Consider the following 16001-nt stretch of genomic DNA (forward strand, 5'->3'; position numbering starts at 1 on the left):
AGGTCTGGAGCACACTGGAGGAGCTCTGGACACCTCCCAGGGGAGGTGCAGGTCAGGGGAGTGGTCACTCCCCTTTCCTTTGTCCAGTTTCGCGCCAGAGCAGGGGCTAAGGGGTCCCTGAACCGGTGTAGACTGGCTTATGCAGAATTGGGCACCTCTGTGCCCAACAAAGCATTTCCAGAGGCTGGGGGAGGCTACTCCTCCCCTGCCTTCACACCATTTTCCAAAGGGAGAGGGTGTCACACCCTCTCTCAGAGGAAGTTCTTTGTTCTGCCATCCTGGGCCAGGCCTGGCTGGACCCCAGGAGGGCAGCTGCCTGTCTGAGGGGTTGGCAGCAGCAGCAGCTGCAGTGAAACCCCAGGAAGGGCAGTTTGGCAGTACCAGGGTCTGTGCTACAGACCACTGGGATCATGGGATTGTGCCAACTATGCCAGGATGGCATAGAGGGGGTAATTCCATGATCATAGACATGTTACATGGCCATATTCGGAGTTACCATTGTGAAGCTACATATAGGTAGTGACCTATATGTAGTGCACGCGTGTAATGGTGTCCCCGCACTCACAAAGTTCAGGGAATTGGCTCTGAACAATGTGGGGGCACCTTGGCTAGTGCCAGGGTGCCCTCACACTAAGTAACTTTGCACCTAACCTTTACCAGGTAAAGGTTAGACATATAGGTGACTTATAAGTTACTTAAGTGCAGTGTAAAATGGCTGTGAAATAACGTGGACGTTATTTCACTCAGGCTGCAGTGGCAGGCCTGTGTAAGAATTGTCAGAGCTCCCTATGGGTGGCAAAAGAAATGCTGCAGCCCATAGGGATCTCCTGGAACCCCAATACCCTGGGTACCTCAGTACCATATACTAGGGAATTATAAGGGTGTTCCAGTAAGCCAATGTAAATTGGTAAAAATGGTCACTAGCCTGTCAGTGACAATTTGGAAAGAAATGAGAGAGCATAACCACTGAGGTTCTGGTTAGCAGAGCCTCAGTGAGACAGTTAGTCACTACACAGGTAACACATTCAGGCACACTTATGAGCACTGGGGCCCTGGGTTACCAGGGTCCCAGTGACACATACAACTAAAACAACATATATACAGTGAAAAATGGGGGTAACATGCCAGGCAAGATGGTACTTTCCTACACTCCCCCACCCCGTCCATCTCATAGGTCCCGAAGTTGTACCTCAGCCACAACATCTCCGGGACCAGTGGTGCCTGCAGTCACCGGTATGTGGAGTGCACCTGCCACCAGGACAGCCAGTGTGGCACGGAGCCACAGCACAGACAGTCCCCCACCTGTGAAGCATCAGAAGTTGGCCAGTGCCCGGCGGGAGAGGGGGAAGACTCCAGCCACCAAAGCCGCAATGAGGGGTCCCGGTGGGAGTGTGGACTCAGCTGTGACACCCTCCAAGGTATGGAAGGGCCACAAGAAACCCGGCAAGTCTGGGAAGAGCTGCACAGCGGAGAAGACCGCCATCATCCCCGCTGCCCAGGAGGCCACAGCCATCCCCAGCCCAGCTGCCCAGGAGGCCACCGCCAGCCCCAGCCCAGCTGCCCAGGAGGCCACCGCCAGCCCCAGCCCAGCTGCCCAGGAGGCCACTGCCAGCCCCAGCCCAGCTGCCCAGGAGGCCACCGCCAGCACCAGCCCCTCTGGGCCATGAAGGAACGCCAGCACAAGCCCTACTGGGCCATGAAGGACCGCCAGCACAAGCACCGCTGGGCCATGAAGGACCGCCAGCACAAGCACCGCAGGGCCATGAAGGACCGCCAGCACAAGCACAGCTGGGCCATGAAGGACCGCCAGTACAAGCCCCGCTGGGCCATGAAGGACCGCCAGCACAAGCCCCGCTTGGCCATGAAGGACCGCCAGCACAAGCACAGCTGGGCCATGAAGGACCGCCAGTGCAAGCCCCGCTGGGCCATGAAGGACTGCCAGCACAAGCCCCGCTGGGCCATGAAGGACCGCCAGCACAAGCACCGCTGGGCCATGAAGGACCGCCAGCACAAGCCCCGCTGGGCCATGAAGGACCGCCAGCACAAGCCCCGCTGGGCCATGAAGGACCGCCAGCACAAGCCCCGCTGGGACATGAAGGACCGCCAGCACAAGAACCGCTGGGCCATGAAGGACCACCAGCACAAGCCCCGCTGGGCCATGAAGGACCGCCAGCACAAGCACCGCTGGGCCATGAAGGACCGCCAGCACAAGCCCCGCTGAACAGGGCACCGCCAACTCAAGCACCGCTGAACAGGGCACCGCCACCTCAAGCACCGCTAGCCCATGATCGGCAGGGGCACTGACGCTACTGAGTCCGTCACAGGGTGAGTGAAGCCCTCTGAGTGAGTCCCCCTCCAGAACCAGTGGAGAGATCCATCCACTACCTCTGTCCTTCACAGGATGAAGCACTCTGGGCACCAGTCCCCCTCCAGAACCAGTGGAGAGATCCATCCACTACCTCTGTCCTTCACAGGATGAAGCACTCTGGGCACCATGCCCCCTCCAGAACCAGTGGAGAGATCCATCCACTATCTCTGTCCTTCACAGGATGAAGCACTCTGGGCACCAGTCCCCCTCCAGAACCAGTGGAGACTGTCATCCACTACCTCTGTCCTAAACAGGATGAAGCACTCTGGGCACCATGCCCCCTCCAGAACCAGTGGAGACTGTTATCCACTTGAGAGACTGTGGCTTCGCACTCCCCAGGATTGAACAGTGGGCAAACCACCCACTGTAGAGACTTGAGAGACTGTGGCTTTGCACTCCCCAGGATTGAACAGTGGGCAAACCACCCACTGTAGAGACTTGAGAGACTGTGGCTTTGCACTCCCCAGGATTGAACAGTGGGCAACCCACCCACTGTAGAGACTTGAGAGACTGTGGCTTTGCACTCCCCAGGATTGAACAGTGGGCAACCCACCCACTGTAGAGACTTGAGAGACTGTGGCTTTGCACTCCCCAGGATTGAACAGTGGGCATGTGGCCCCCTCGTGGATTTGGCGTCGTGCACTCAACCAGCTGAGGTGCCCCCGCTTTCCCTCCCCCTGAGTTGCCTGTTTTCTTGCTGTCTGATGCCCCTGCAGCGTTCTCTCCATCATGGTCGGGGATCTTGTGTGGGCCTCGCCCATACTGTGTGGTCCCAGTGTTCCACGGACTTTCTTTGTGCAGTACCTGGACTACTATGCCTGGTATATATTTTGTACATGGTGTAAATATATATATTTCTGCCTACTTGTTTGTAATATATTCTGATGGTTACAATCATTTTCTTTGGTCTTTGCATTCTTCCGGGGGGTTTTGGGGGGTGTAACTGTGACGTATTGATATGCATTAGTGTGTGTGTTGTAGTGGGTGAGGGTGGGGGTGTTGCGTGTGTGTGTCCCAGTTTTTTCCCTCCCCCCTCCCCTGTGTCGTAGGTGCAGTACTCACCATGGTCTTCGCCACCGGCCTTCGTGCTCCTGGTAGAGGAGCAGGAAGACTATCGCAGGTAGGATTTTGAGTTCCGGTGCCATGGTGTCCTCGTTCCTCATGGAGTGTGTAGAGGTGAGCGTTTTCCCTTCTAAATTCTTGTTTCCGCCGTGTTTTTATCCGCGGTGAATCCGCCCCGGAAAAGGTGGCGGATTGGCCTGTCATAATAGTGTGGGTGGTACATTGTCTCCCGCCTGTCTGTTGGCGGTGACCGCCGCGCTGTTTGTTTGTACCGCCGTGGCGGTCGGAGTGTTAAAGTGGCTGTCTTTGTTGGCGGTTTCCGCCACGGTCGTAATTGCTATTTTTTTACCGCTGGCCTGTTGGCGGTCTTACCACCGCTTTAACTCCGTCCGCCAAGGGTGTAATGACCACCTAAGTAACTTTGCACCTAACCTTCACCAAGTGAGGGTTAGACAAATAGGTGACTTATAAGTTACTTAAGTGCAGTGTAAAAATGGCTGTACAATAATGTGGACGTTATTTCACTCAGGCTGCAGTGGCAGTCCTGTGTAAGAATTGTCTGAGCTCCCTATTGGTGGCAAAAGAAATGCTGCAGCCCATAAGGATCTCCTGGAACCCCATTACCCTGGGTACCTAGGTACCATATACTAGGGAATTATAAGGGTGTTCCAGTGTGCCAATGAGAATTGGTAAAAATTTGTCACTAGCCTGCAGTGACAATTTTAAAACAGAGAGAGCATAACCACTGAGGATCCCCACACAGTATGCGACTCCAGCATTTTTTTAAAACACATTATAAACATATATACTCTGTTTTAGAGTTTCTATTTCATATAGAGGTCCACTAACATGTAGCTAAAATTAAGGTTTCCAGTCAATATATAAGTTTTAATGAACTTCCCATGTTAACTACAAAAAATCAATTCCATTGGCTAATATCATTTCGATGTCTTTCAGTTTCAGGTCCCACCCATTGAAATTTACTCTGGGAGTGGCTGTGTGTTTTCACACTTGTCTGGCACACCCACAGTTCAACATCAAAGAGAGGGACAGGGAGAATTAAAGGTCCAGTGCACAGTCTCCCTAGGTATTGATAAACAATAAAGAGTACACTGTTCTGCATGGGAGAGTGACTGGGTATGTGAGTGGTTGTATGGGTGAGTGAATGAATGGGTGTGTGAGTGGCTCTACGGCTGATTGACTGGGTGCATGAGTGCCTGTGTGGGTGAGTGAATGGGTGCATCCGTGACTGTATGGGTGACCTACTGGGTATTTGATTGCCTATATGTGTGAGTGAGTGAGTGTGTGAGTGGATGTATGTGTGACTGACTGGATGCATGAGTGCCTGTATAGGTGAGTGAATGCGTGTATGAGTGACTGTATGGGTAACTAAGTGGGTGTGTGAGTGGTTGTATGGGTGAGTGAATGGGTGCCCTCAGACAAAGGGCTTCCTTACCCTCTACTAATGTCTAGAGCCAGGGTAGGGGAGAAGGGAAACTCCTAGAACTTGTCAGACCTTGTTGTAAATGTCTCCCACCTTTTACATACACAGCACCCTGTCCATAGAGCTATGAAAGGCACAAATGGGCTTGATTGGTAAAAGGGGTGAGGGGATTGCATGGCAGTGGTTGATGTACAGGGTAATGCGGTGGATTATAAAAAGGTTGTGGTACACCTACATCTGTGCTCCAACCATCCGATTATGAGCTGCTGCTATAAGCTTGTGATTTCCTGTGGGGGGGACCCGACTCATCAGAAGAACGTGATTGAGTATCAACCTCGTAGTCGTCTTTGATGTAGGTGAACACCTTCTCTCTACTGAATGTGGTCATATCTTTTTGTAATTTAGTAATTTTCTATTGGATCAGGTTATCTTTGTTTTTATTCAATTCAGTGTTAATCTCTGCCTGACGAGTCTTAAATGCTGATAGAGATAAAGTTGTTTTTAAAGTGTTTTCTGCCAGGTTGATCTCGACTGTGATAGAGTTGGCTAATCTCTTTGATGTGTTAATAATAAGGACTAGTCAGTCTGAGTACACTTCCATGCAAATTGTGCCCAGTCTTTCTGGAAGATCAAGTCCTGCAAGAAAATTCTGGGTACATTGGTCACAGTCAGCCCATTAGGTGCTATATTAGCCCAAAGGTATTCAGTCAGGAGAGTCTCATGTAAGATAGTTTTAATAAGGTCCCGGTTCAAAGAGGAAAGTTTATCCCAATCCTCCTTGAAACTCTCTGAGGGTCCCTGGTTTGCATTTTTCCCAAGGAGCACTGTCCTTAAAATAGGAGGGTAAGCAGTTCTATTTTGTGATTCTCGTCACACTTAGCATGGCATCTTGTCAACACAGAATGCCACAACACTATTGTGTGTGTAGTGTATTTTTGTCTATGTACTGTACTCTAATACACATATGTTAGATTGTTTCTTCCTTTCCACAGGTACTCACCAATTTAGGTTCTGATTTTCATAGTGCACTAAGTAGGTTATATCTGCCCCATAAATTCCTAATGTTTCTAGTGTAGGTAGTGTAGCTTAGGGGATGTTTGTTTTTGGTCCGGATGAAACGCCATTTGATCCGTAGGGACATCTTAGGCGTGAACCGTGTTGACCCCACTCGGTGGCTGAAGGAAGATTTTTCCTGTCTGCCCCTCTTGTGTTGGTAGAGTGGTGGAACATTATTTCCATCTCACTCCCTTGTGTTTTTACTTTGACCGAGATCCTCTACCCTTCCTTTTTCTCCTGCTCCTCTCTAGCTGTGGGTTTGAGTTTATTCCTACTCCTAACCACGGCACGCACTTCAAATTAAGATATCTAGCAAAGAGCCCCCTTGTGGGGCCCGTCAGACATTGTAGCACCACTCTGACGAGGAGCAAGCCCTATGATGAAGCATGACATTCAGTGGATATGTGAGGGCTCTAGATTCTACTTTTAGAAGTGCCTTCAGGACCCGTGGTCTTTCTTTGTGGAACAGTGTACCTTATTGATTTGAATTTGGAAGCTAGCCAGGAAGACATGAAACACTAGTATGACCAGAATACCACTCTGGTTGAGTTTCAGCCTAGTCAGAAAGTATGGTTGATGGCCCCAGGAGAGCCCGGTTCTCTCTAAGACCGTTGGTCTGGGCCATTTGAGGTGAAGGAGAGCAAGAGTGAAGTCACCTATGGCAGCCTCCCGGACTAGCATAAAAAATTATGACGCTAGGCCCCCTGAATACTGCCAAGGTACGCTGTATTTTAAATACTTCGCATTAGGTGGGCGCTAATGGCTGCAAGAAAAATAGAGCTGCACTAGGTGCAGTGCCACTTTTCATAAATCTACCCCTTGGTATGTACTTGGGAACCCAGTCCAAACCATACAGTAGACATTTGCTTCATCAATGTGTGCAGGCAAATATGAAATAATTAGTGACATATCACAACACAAATATCATTTGAAAATGTACAAATATTTGCAATCTACTACCATTACTGCCATGTTAGCCCCACTAGGCGATCATAGACATGGACCAAGCAGGGATCTCTTATATCATGTTCCTGTATTGCACTCAGATACAAACAGTAGGCTAATTCCTCTTACAACATTTGGGGCCTCATTCTGAGGCTGGCGGGAACCGCCAAATGGCCGCTCCGCGGTCAAAAGACCGCGGAGGCCATTCTGGTCTTCCCGCTGGGCTGGCGGGCGACCGCCAGAAGGCCGCCCGCCAGCCCAGCGGGAAACCCCTTCCCACGATGAAGCCGGCTCCGAATGGAGCCAGCGGAGTGGGAAGGTGCGACGGGTGCAGTTGCACCCGTCGCAAATTTCAGTGTCTGCACAGCAGACACTGAAATTCTTTGTGGGGCCCTCTTACGGGGGCCCCTGCAGTGCCCATGCCATTGGCCCCCAGGGGCCCCACGACACCCCATACAGCCATCCTGTTCCTGGCGGGCGAACCGCCAGGAACAGGATGGCGGTATGGGGTGTCGGAATCCCCATGGCGGCGCAGCAAGTTGCGCCGCCATGGAGGATTCCGTCGGGCAGCGGAAAACCGGCGGGAGACCGCCGGTTTTCCTCTTCTGACCGCGACCAAACCGGCACGGTCAGAATGCACTGCGGGGCACCGCCAGCCTGATGGCGGTGCTCCCGGCGACCCCGGCCCCGGCGGTCCTTGACCGCCGGGGTCGGAATGACCCCCTTAATGTGTGAATGATACAATACAACACAAACAGTCTGATCATATAATCTTCACACAGAGGCAAGGACAAAATGCAAGCTAAATACACCCAAGGTACATGCACAGATGCATTCCAGATCAGAGTGGAATAATGTGACAGTAAAAACAGAGCTTTATAGCTTGGGTGAATGCTTATCCACATTAAAAGCCATCAATATTTCCACATATGGTTATGCCTGCCAAGAGCAAACAGATCCCTCCTTGTAATAAATCAGACCCCTTGCTGGCTAGTCATGCTTGCTTTGTCAACACAAATATGATGTGGAAGTTATTAGTCCAAAAGTATTATATAATGGCACTGTGTCCATGCAACACATATCTTTCCAGACTCAAGTTTATACAGCAGATGTGTGTGTACCATGACATGATATGGTGGTTGTCCAACATGACTATCTGGTACCTGTTGGTATTCACATATCAACATGGACCTCAGGTGGCACAATCTTTTCAAACATCTCAATGAGGGCATGTCAAATCATCCTGGATGGCTCATCCTTGCCTCATAGCAATCAGGTAAATCAAGTCACATCAATAAGCTGCCTTGATCTACTCTGTGTAATGTGTGTGTTCCATGTGACTTGCAGGATATTTTGACAGTCAATGCACATAGATATCCAGGATGAGTAAAGTAAAATTTGGGATTATGACATGGAGTAGGTAAATAGGCTTATGCCTTCAAAAAATCTGGTGTCAACTTTTATAACCCATGCATCGCTTTGTGTGGCATCTACCATGTGTGCTGTATGTTGCAGCACACTTGATAAATTGGAAGACAACCCTGTTTTATGAAGATTCACCTGGTAGCACCTCTTCTGTGGATGTGTAAAGGTTTGGCCCTGCACAAGGTTAATGTGAGCCTAAGAACTCAGGTTAGTGTCATAATCCATGAGTCTTTACTGTGAACAGCCACTGCAATGCACATGCCACACCTCCTTAATACCAACTCAAGCTATAGTGTGCTTCATGCTTCCTTGCCATACCCAATGATCATGAGGTCACACACAGCTATGCATGTTTTGCTTTGCATAGCAAACACAGTATGCATGAGTCATGTGCACCACAACATGCAAGAAAGGAAGTTTTCTGTAAGGCAGGATCCTTCTATATGAACAGCATGATGTCAAGAAATATAGAACATTCATTCCTTAATCACCTACCATTTTGTGTCTGGTGTTTTTATGCATCCAATATCTAAACTGTCCCCACTAAATTTTAAAAAAACAGGAAAGGGGCAATCTGACACCCTTGTGTGTGCCTAAAATCAATTTCTACAAATCTGCATCCAGCGGTGCAATGCATAAAATCTAATTCAGGAATGCTTACCATGTAAGGAACATGGCTGTTATCATGCATTCACCCATGGATGTCAGGCAATAACCGATTACACCATGTATGCAATCCAGGAATTGAAACTTAACCAACTCATCATCGAGGGTGGTATAACCATGAGAGAAATATATCTGTGACTTTGTCATTGGAACACAATAGAATACTAGTCTTTTTCTCTGTGCATGGTGGAGGGTGGGTTTTGGCTGTGCTGGAGAGAGTCTTTGTGCCTTTTTACAATTGTTGTAGTGTGTGCTGTCCCTGTAGTGTGAATTTGTGTTTTGTATTTGTTTATTGTGTTATTTTGTACTGTGTATTGTCTGGTGCCTGCTTTCTGGTGTTTTATACTTCTTAGGGGTAGTGGTGGTTTTTTTGGGTAGTTTAAAGATTGTTGTGGGTCATATTGCTGTTGGTGAGGGACACGTCTGGGAAAGGAAGGGCACGTAATATGAACGCCCAGGAGTTTAAAGGCTTCCTGTGGCTCATTAGCCAATGGTCCAACATGATAGCTAGTGGTGGATGGGTGATCTAAGGATACACCACACAGGAGTAGAAGACCAGTGGGAGAAGGTGCAACAACAAATGATTTGCTTCTATAATATAGATCAGACGCTCCATCAACTCAAACATCGCTGGGCAGATGAGATCAGCCAGGAGGGTGATCTCCTGAGCTACATTGGAGTGCTAGTTGATGAAAAAATTGGTAAGTACACATATTCTGTGAGTGATCACCTGTGTCCCATTAGCCTATTGATAATTTGTGTTAATGGTTACTGTGGCTTGCATGTGTGTTTGCACAAAAATGTCATGCCCCCACAAAAAATATGTTTTAAAGATGAAGTATGCCATAAAGGCATTTAAATACTGTACTGCCATTAGCCCATGTAATGGACTGCAACTAGGGCAGCCACACACTTTCCCTGCCCTGGGGGCAGTGCTGTTACATAAAAAATGGAGCATGTTTAGAGCAGAAGTTCTGTGTTTCATTGTGCATGCATCAAGTTGCCTGCACTTTTTTGTGTGGTTAGAGATTCGCTTGTAGGCTGATGTAGTGAGTAACTTCACCCACCTGCAAGTGGATGTCTGGGGGATACAGAATAGCCCCTTTCACCTCTCCAGCTATTGACCATTAGGTGGCACACTAACAATGGACCCACTTTTAAATGATGCACTGTCTGTGCACCTCCTGACAGGTTATTTGTCTCTGCTCTCACATCCAATTTAGAGCACAAACACAGAGGCAAAGAAATGTTCCCATTTGCATGTGGCCATCCACCTATGCAAATGAGGGGACATAATGTGGCTATAGCTCAGGTGCTATATGTGCCCCAGTGCTATCTGTGTCACAGACAGGCCCACATAAGTGTATGTGGACCTTTTGTTGATAGGAAAGATTTCCAGGGCAGCAGAAAGCAGAAGCATATACCCGTAACCCTCTCGGCCACTTCTCTGATATGACACAGGTAGCGCAGGGCACCTCCAGGGGTGCCTCTTGCACCACAAGTATTTGGCAGGTACTGTTGTAATGGGGCATTGTAGGAGGCTGGCCTGGTTTGTAGTGGGTACCAAAGATACTTACACCTTATAACAGGTCCTGTTATCCCTGATTAGTGAGCCCTGTCATAGTAAGGTTTAAGGCGATTGACATGAAGCAGCCTAAGGGGGCTTCTGTCAGTGCCCAGGTCTACCAAATAGGTGACGTCACCTTTCTTCTCCACAATGAGATGGGGTCCACTCCATTTGTCCTGGAGTGCTCTTGGTGCCACATGTTCCAATACCCACACCTTCTGTCCTGGTTGGTACTGTGTCAGGACAGCCTTCTGTTCATGCCATTGCTTTTGGAGCTCTTGGCTGGCCTGAAGGTTTTTAGTGGCCTTTTTCATGTACTCAGCCATCCTTGATCTGAGGCCAAGCACATAGTCCACAATGTTTTGTTTGGGAGCTTTTAAAGGTTGTTCCCAACCCTCCTTCACAAGATCAAGGGGACCTCTTACACGGTGTCCAAAGAGGAATTCAAAGGGGCTGTAGCCCACTCCTTTCTGGGGTACCTCCCTATAAGCAAAAGGGAGGCATGGCAACAGGACATCCCATCTCCTCCTGAGTTTTTCAGGGAATCCCATGATCATGCCTTTGAGAGTTTTGTAAAATCTCTCAACCAATCCATTTGTTTATGGATGATAAGGAGTGGTGAACTTGTAGGTAACACCACACTCCTTCCACATTGCTTTAAGATATGCAGACATGAAGTTACTACCTCTGCCTGCTACCACTACCTTAGGGAAACCCACTCTAGAAAAGATTCCCAGGAGGGCTTTTGCCTCTGCAGGAGCTGTAGTTGTTCTTAAGGGTATAGCTTCAGGATACCTAGTGGCATGGTCCACTACTACTAGGATTAATCTGTTTCCTGAAGCTGTTGGAGGGTCAATGGGGTCAACAATGTCAATCCCTACCCTCTCAAAGGGCACCCCAACCACTGGAAGTGGAATTAAGGGGGCCTTAGGTGTGCCACCAGTCTTGCCACAGGCTTGGCAGGTAACACAGGAGCGACAGAACTCCTTTGTGTCCTCTGACATATGAGGCCAGTAAAACAGTGGAACCAGTATGTCCCATGTTTTACTTTGGCCCAAATGCCCAGCCAAAGGAATGTCATGAGCCAAAGTCAGAAGAAATTCTCTGTAGTGCAAACGGATGACCAACCTCCTGGCAGCTCCAGGGTTCGGGTCCCCTGCCTCAGTATAGAGAAGTTTGTCTTCCCAATAGACTTTGTGGGTATCAATGACATCCCCATTTTGCAGTTTGACAGCTTGCTGTCCAAGACCCTCTAGTGCGGGACAGGTCTGCTGTGTCACACTCAGCTCTTCCCTAGCAGGCCCCCCTGCACCCAAAAGCTCAGCAGTGTCAGCTGCCAGATCCTCTGGTGTAGGTTCTGCACAGGGAGAGGATTCCTCTTCCTCAAAGGGGGAATCTTCCAGAGAGGGAGGGACAGTAGGCAAGGATTTACCCTTTCTACCCCTAGCTTTTGGGAGCACTTGGTCCATTTTTCCATGATCCAAGTTTCCCTGTCCTCTTTGCTTCTGGGCCTGGGCCCTTGTGAGAGCAAATATATGCCCTGGAATGCCCAGCATTGCTGCATGAGCCTCCAACTCCACTTCAGCCCAAGCTGATGTTTCCAAATCATTTCCTAGTAAGCAGTATACAGGTAAATCAGTGGCTACCACAACTTTCTTTGGGCCAGTAACCCCCCCCCCAAGTTACGATTCACAACATCCATGGGGTGGCTAAGAGTGTTGTTATGAGCATCAGTCACTTGGTACTGCTGACCAAGTAGGTGTTGTTCAGGGGCAACCAGTTTCTTTATCACCATGGTGACACTGGCTCCTGTATCACTGTAGGCCTAAACCTCATCACCATTTATTAGGGGTAGTTGCTTGTACTTACCCATAATAGGGGGACAAACAACTAAGGTGGAGAAGCCTCTGTGGTCTCCCTAACTAGACCAACCCCCACTACATTACCAATGGTGAGCCCAGCTACACCCTTTGTCTGTCTATTAGTAATGTTCTTCCCACCACCACTGCTATTACTAAGGGCACTAGTGGACACAGTTGGGGTTGTGGTGGTGGGAGCCTTGGTGTTTTTCTTTGGGCGGGTGGGATCACTTGCCCAATGGCCTTTACTTTTACATAAATAACACCATGGTTTCTTTTGATTGTGAGAAGAGGATTTGGAACCACCTCCCCAAGAGGATTTTTGTGGGCCTGATGAAGACTCAGAATTATTTTTGTCTTTGTCCCCACCCTTGTCATGAGACTTACCATCCTTCTTCTTGCCATCCTTGTCACCCCCTGTATGAGCTTTTCTACTCACTCTTGTTCTGACCCATTTGTCTGCCTTCTTTCCCAAATCTTGGGGAGAGGTCAGATCTGAGTCTACCAAGTACTGGTGCAACAAATCAGACACACAATTGTTCAAAATATTCTCTCTCAAGATTAGATCATACAGGTTTTCATAATCAGTCACCTTACTGCCATGTAACCAACCCTCCAAGGCCTTTACTGAACAGTCTACAAAGGCTGTCCAGTCTTGAGAGGACTCTTTTCTGGTGTCTCTGAACTTAATCCTGTATTGTTCATTGGTTAAGACAAATCCATCTAAGAGTGCATCCTTCAAAACTTTGTAATTGATGGCATCACTTTCCCTGACAGTAAGGAGTCTGTCCCTACCTTTGCCAGTGAAGGATAGCCGCAATATAGCAGTCCACTGCCTTTGAAGGACCAACAGTACCATACAGGCCCTCTCAAGTGCAGAAAACCACTTGTTAATGTCATCCCCCTCCTTGTAAGGGGGGACAATCTTATGCAGGTTTCTGGAATCTCTTTCTCTAACAGGATGACTATCAAGATTGCTGCTGTTGCTGCCACTATGGGGAACTAACCACACCATTTGCCTTTCTCTCTCTACATATAAGGATTCCCTATCTAAGGCCAAATGTTGCTGCTTAAGCCTCAGTCTGGCCTCTTCCAACCCCAGCTTTCTGAGTTCCCTGTCTAGGGTGTTGTCCTCAGGGTGGGGGGGTTGGGAAACCTCTGATACAGAGGAAATGTGAGAATGAGCAGAAGTGGACCTTTCTCTGACTGCCTGAACCCTAGTGACCTGGCCTTTAGGAGTGAAAGGTGTCCTACTGCTGTGTGACCCCCTCCCACTACCAGCTTTACTAGATGGCCTGTTAGGTGAAGGGTCTTTGGAAGTACCCTCCCCAGAGCTCTCAGGACCCTCCCCTGAATATATCTGGGTACCCCACTCCTCTACCTCCTGATCCTGGATTTGACCAGTCTGATTCTGGTCACTTTCAAGGAGAAGGTTAAGAAGGAGATCTTTGGTAGGGTTCTTACCAATCCCCAAACTTCTTTCTATACAGAGACCCCTCAAACTTTTAAAGTTAAGATTGTCTTAAGTTGTTTTCACAACTTTGGGAGTATCCTTTACCATAGATATGGTGAAAAGAAAGAGATTAGGGGTAAGAGAATTTTTTTTGAGCTTTCAGGTCAGAGGGAAAAAACGTTTTCAAACTTTTTGAACACTTTTTAGAAAGTTTTTAGAGCAAAAGTAAGAGTGTTAAGTTTACTTGTGTATATTTCTAAGTATTAGGAATATGGTTTTCTTATGAAAAGCATCAATGACAAAGTGTAAAGAAGTTACAAGTACTTATCCCACCGCTGCACCACCAATGTAGGAGGCTGGCCAGGTTTGTAGTGGGTACCAATGGTACTTATGCCTTATACCAGGTCCAGTTATCCCTTATTTTTAGAGTGTAGTAGTGTTCTAGCAGCTTAGGCTGATAGAGGTAGCTATAGCAGAGCAGCCAAGGCTGAACTAGGAGACATGCAAAGCTCATGCAATACCACTTATATCATATAGGTACTATTTCATAAGAAAGACAATACTCATGGTTACTAAAAATAAAGGTACTTTATTTTAGTGACAATGTGCCAAAAATATATCAGAGGATATACTCCCTTAGGAGATAAGTAACATACACAAAATAAACACAAATAACAAAATCAGGTAAGTAAAACAGTCAGAAAGTAGTGCAAACACTGTAAAACACAATAGGATGCAATAGGCCTGGGGGCAGCACAAACCATGTACTAAGTAAGTGGAATGCGAACCACAAATGCACCCCTAGATGATTGTAGTGTGTAGAGGGTCGCTGGGAGTGTGAGAAAACACTAATGGGCATATTTATACTCTGCTTGCGCCGGATTTGCGTCATTTGTTTGTACACAAATTCAGCACAAAACTAACACCATATTTATACTTTGACGCCCGAGCCCGTGAATGCCAAAATTCCGCAGTGTGTGTCATTTTCTGGATGAGTGAAACCGCCTTGCATTGATGACATGCAAGGTAGGCGTTCCCGTCCCAAAAATTACTTAAACACCCGTGCGCCACATTTATCCTACTGAGTCGGAAAATGGCGCACAGCCCGATTTGCTTAAAAAATTAATGCATGGGTCAGGGCAGGCGTTAAAATGGGGGAAACCCACCAGTACTTAAGGAAAACACACGGAAGCAACAGCAGAGCTCCAAAAGGAAGACATGGAGGTTCTTTTCATCCAGCATTCATGAAGACGCAGAGCGCAGGACCAACAGCAGCAGCTTCCACCACACCAGCAGGGACCCCAAAGGCAACGCAGAAGGCAGGAGAGGCTATTCTGGACCAGGACAACCCTTCTGGGCCTCAGGGAACATGACATCATCCAGAGTCTGGCAAGCCACTCAGCAGCTGCTGCGCCACATTGAGCCACAGGTGGCACCCAGCTTGCCGACACCCCACATCATTCCACCAGAGACCAAGCTGCCAGCTGTCCTCCACATTTTGGCAAGTGGCTCGTTTCAAACCACTGGTGCCCTGGTTGCCGGGATCTCACAGGACTCATTCTCTGCCTTCATTCACAAGGTACTGGATGCCATCATCTCCCTCATACCCCGCCACATCAGCTTCACCAACACACAGCTGAAGCAGCAGGAGACCAAACAAGGCTTCTACCAAATCAATGGCTTCCCACACGTGCTTGGTGCCATTGACTGCACACATGTACGGATTGTGCCACCTGCTGCAACAGAGCATCTATACCGCAACAGGAAGCACACACACTCAATCAATGTGCAGGCCATTATGGATCACCGGGGATTGATCACCAACATTGTGGCAAAGTATCCTGGGACTGTACGTGATTCATTCAACTTCTGCCACTGCACCATCAATCAAGACTTCCAGGATGGACGATATGGAAATGGCCTACTTGTTGGTAAGTACAGAAACCCAGTTATATACACACTACACAGCAACCCTGTAGGACACACAACACATACACCACTACATTGACACGTGGCCAGAAAGACACTGAGGTTATGGCACTGCTAGTCATGTTTAATATCCTGACCCAATAGGATACACAACTATGGACAAATGACAGATGCAAAGAACAACAGTTGCCACTCCAGAGACACAAGGGAACAATTTAAAACCACAC

The sequence above is a fragment of the Pleurodeles waltl genome, chromosome 1_2 (assembly GCF_031143425.1).
Source record: "Pleurodeles waltl isolate 20211129_DDA chromosome 1_2, aPleWal1.hap1.20221129, whole genome shotgun sequence".
Classification (NCBI taxonomy): Eukaryota; Metazoa; Chordata; class Amphibia; order Caudata; family Salamandridae; genus Pleurodeles; species Pleurodeles waltl.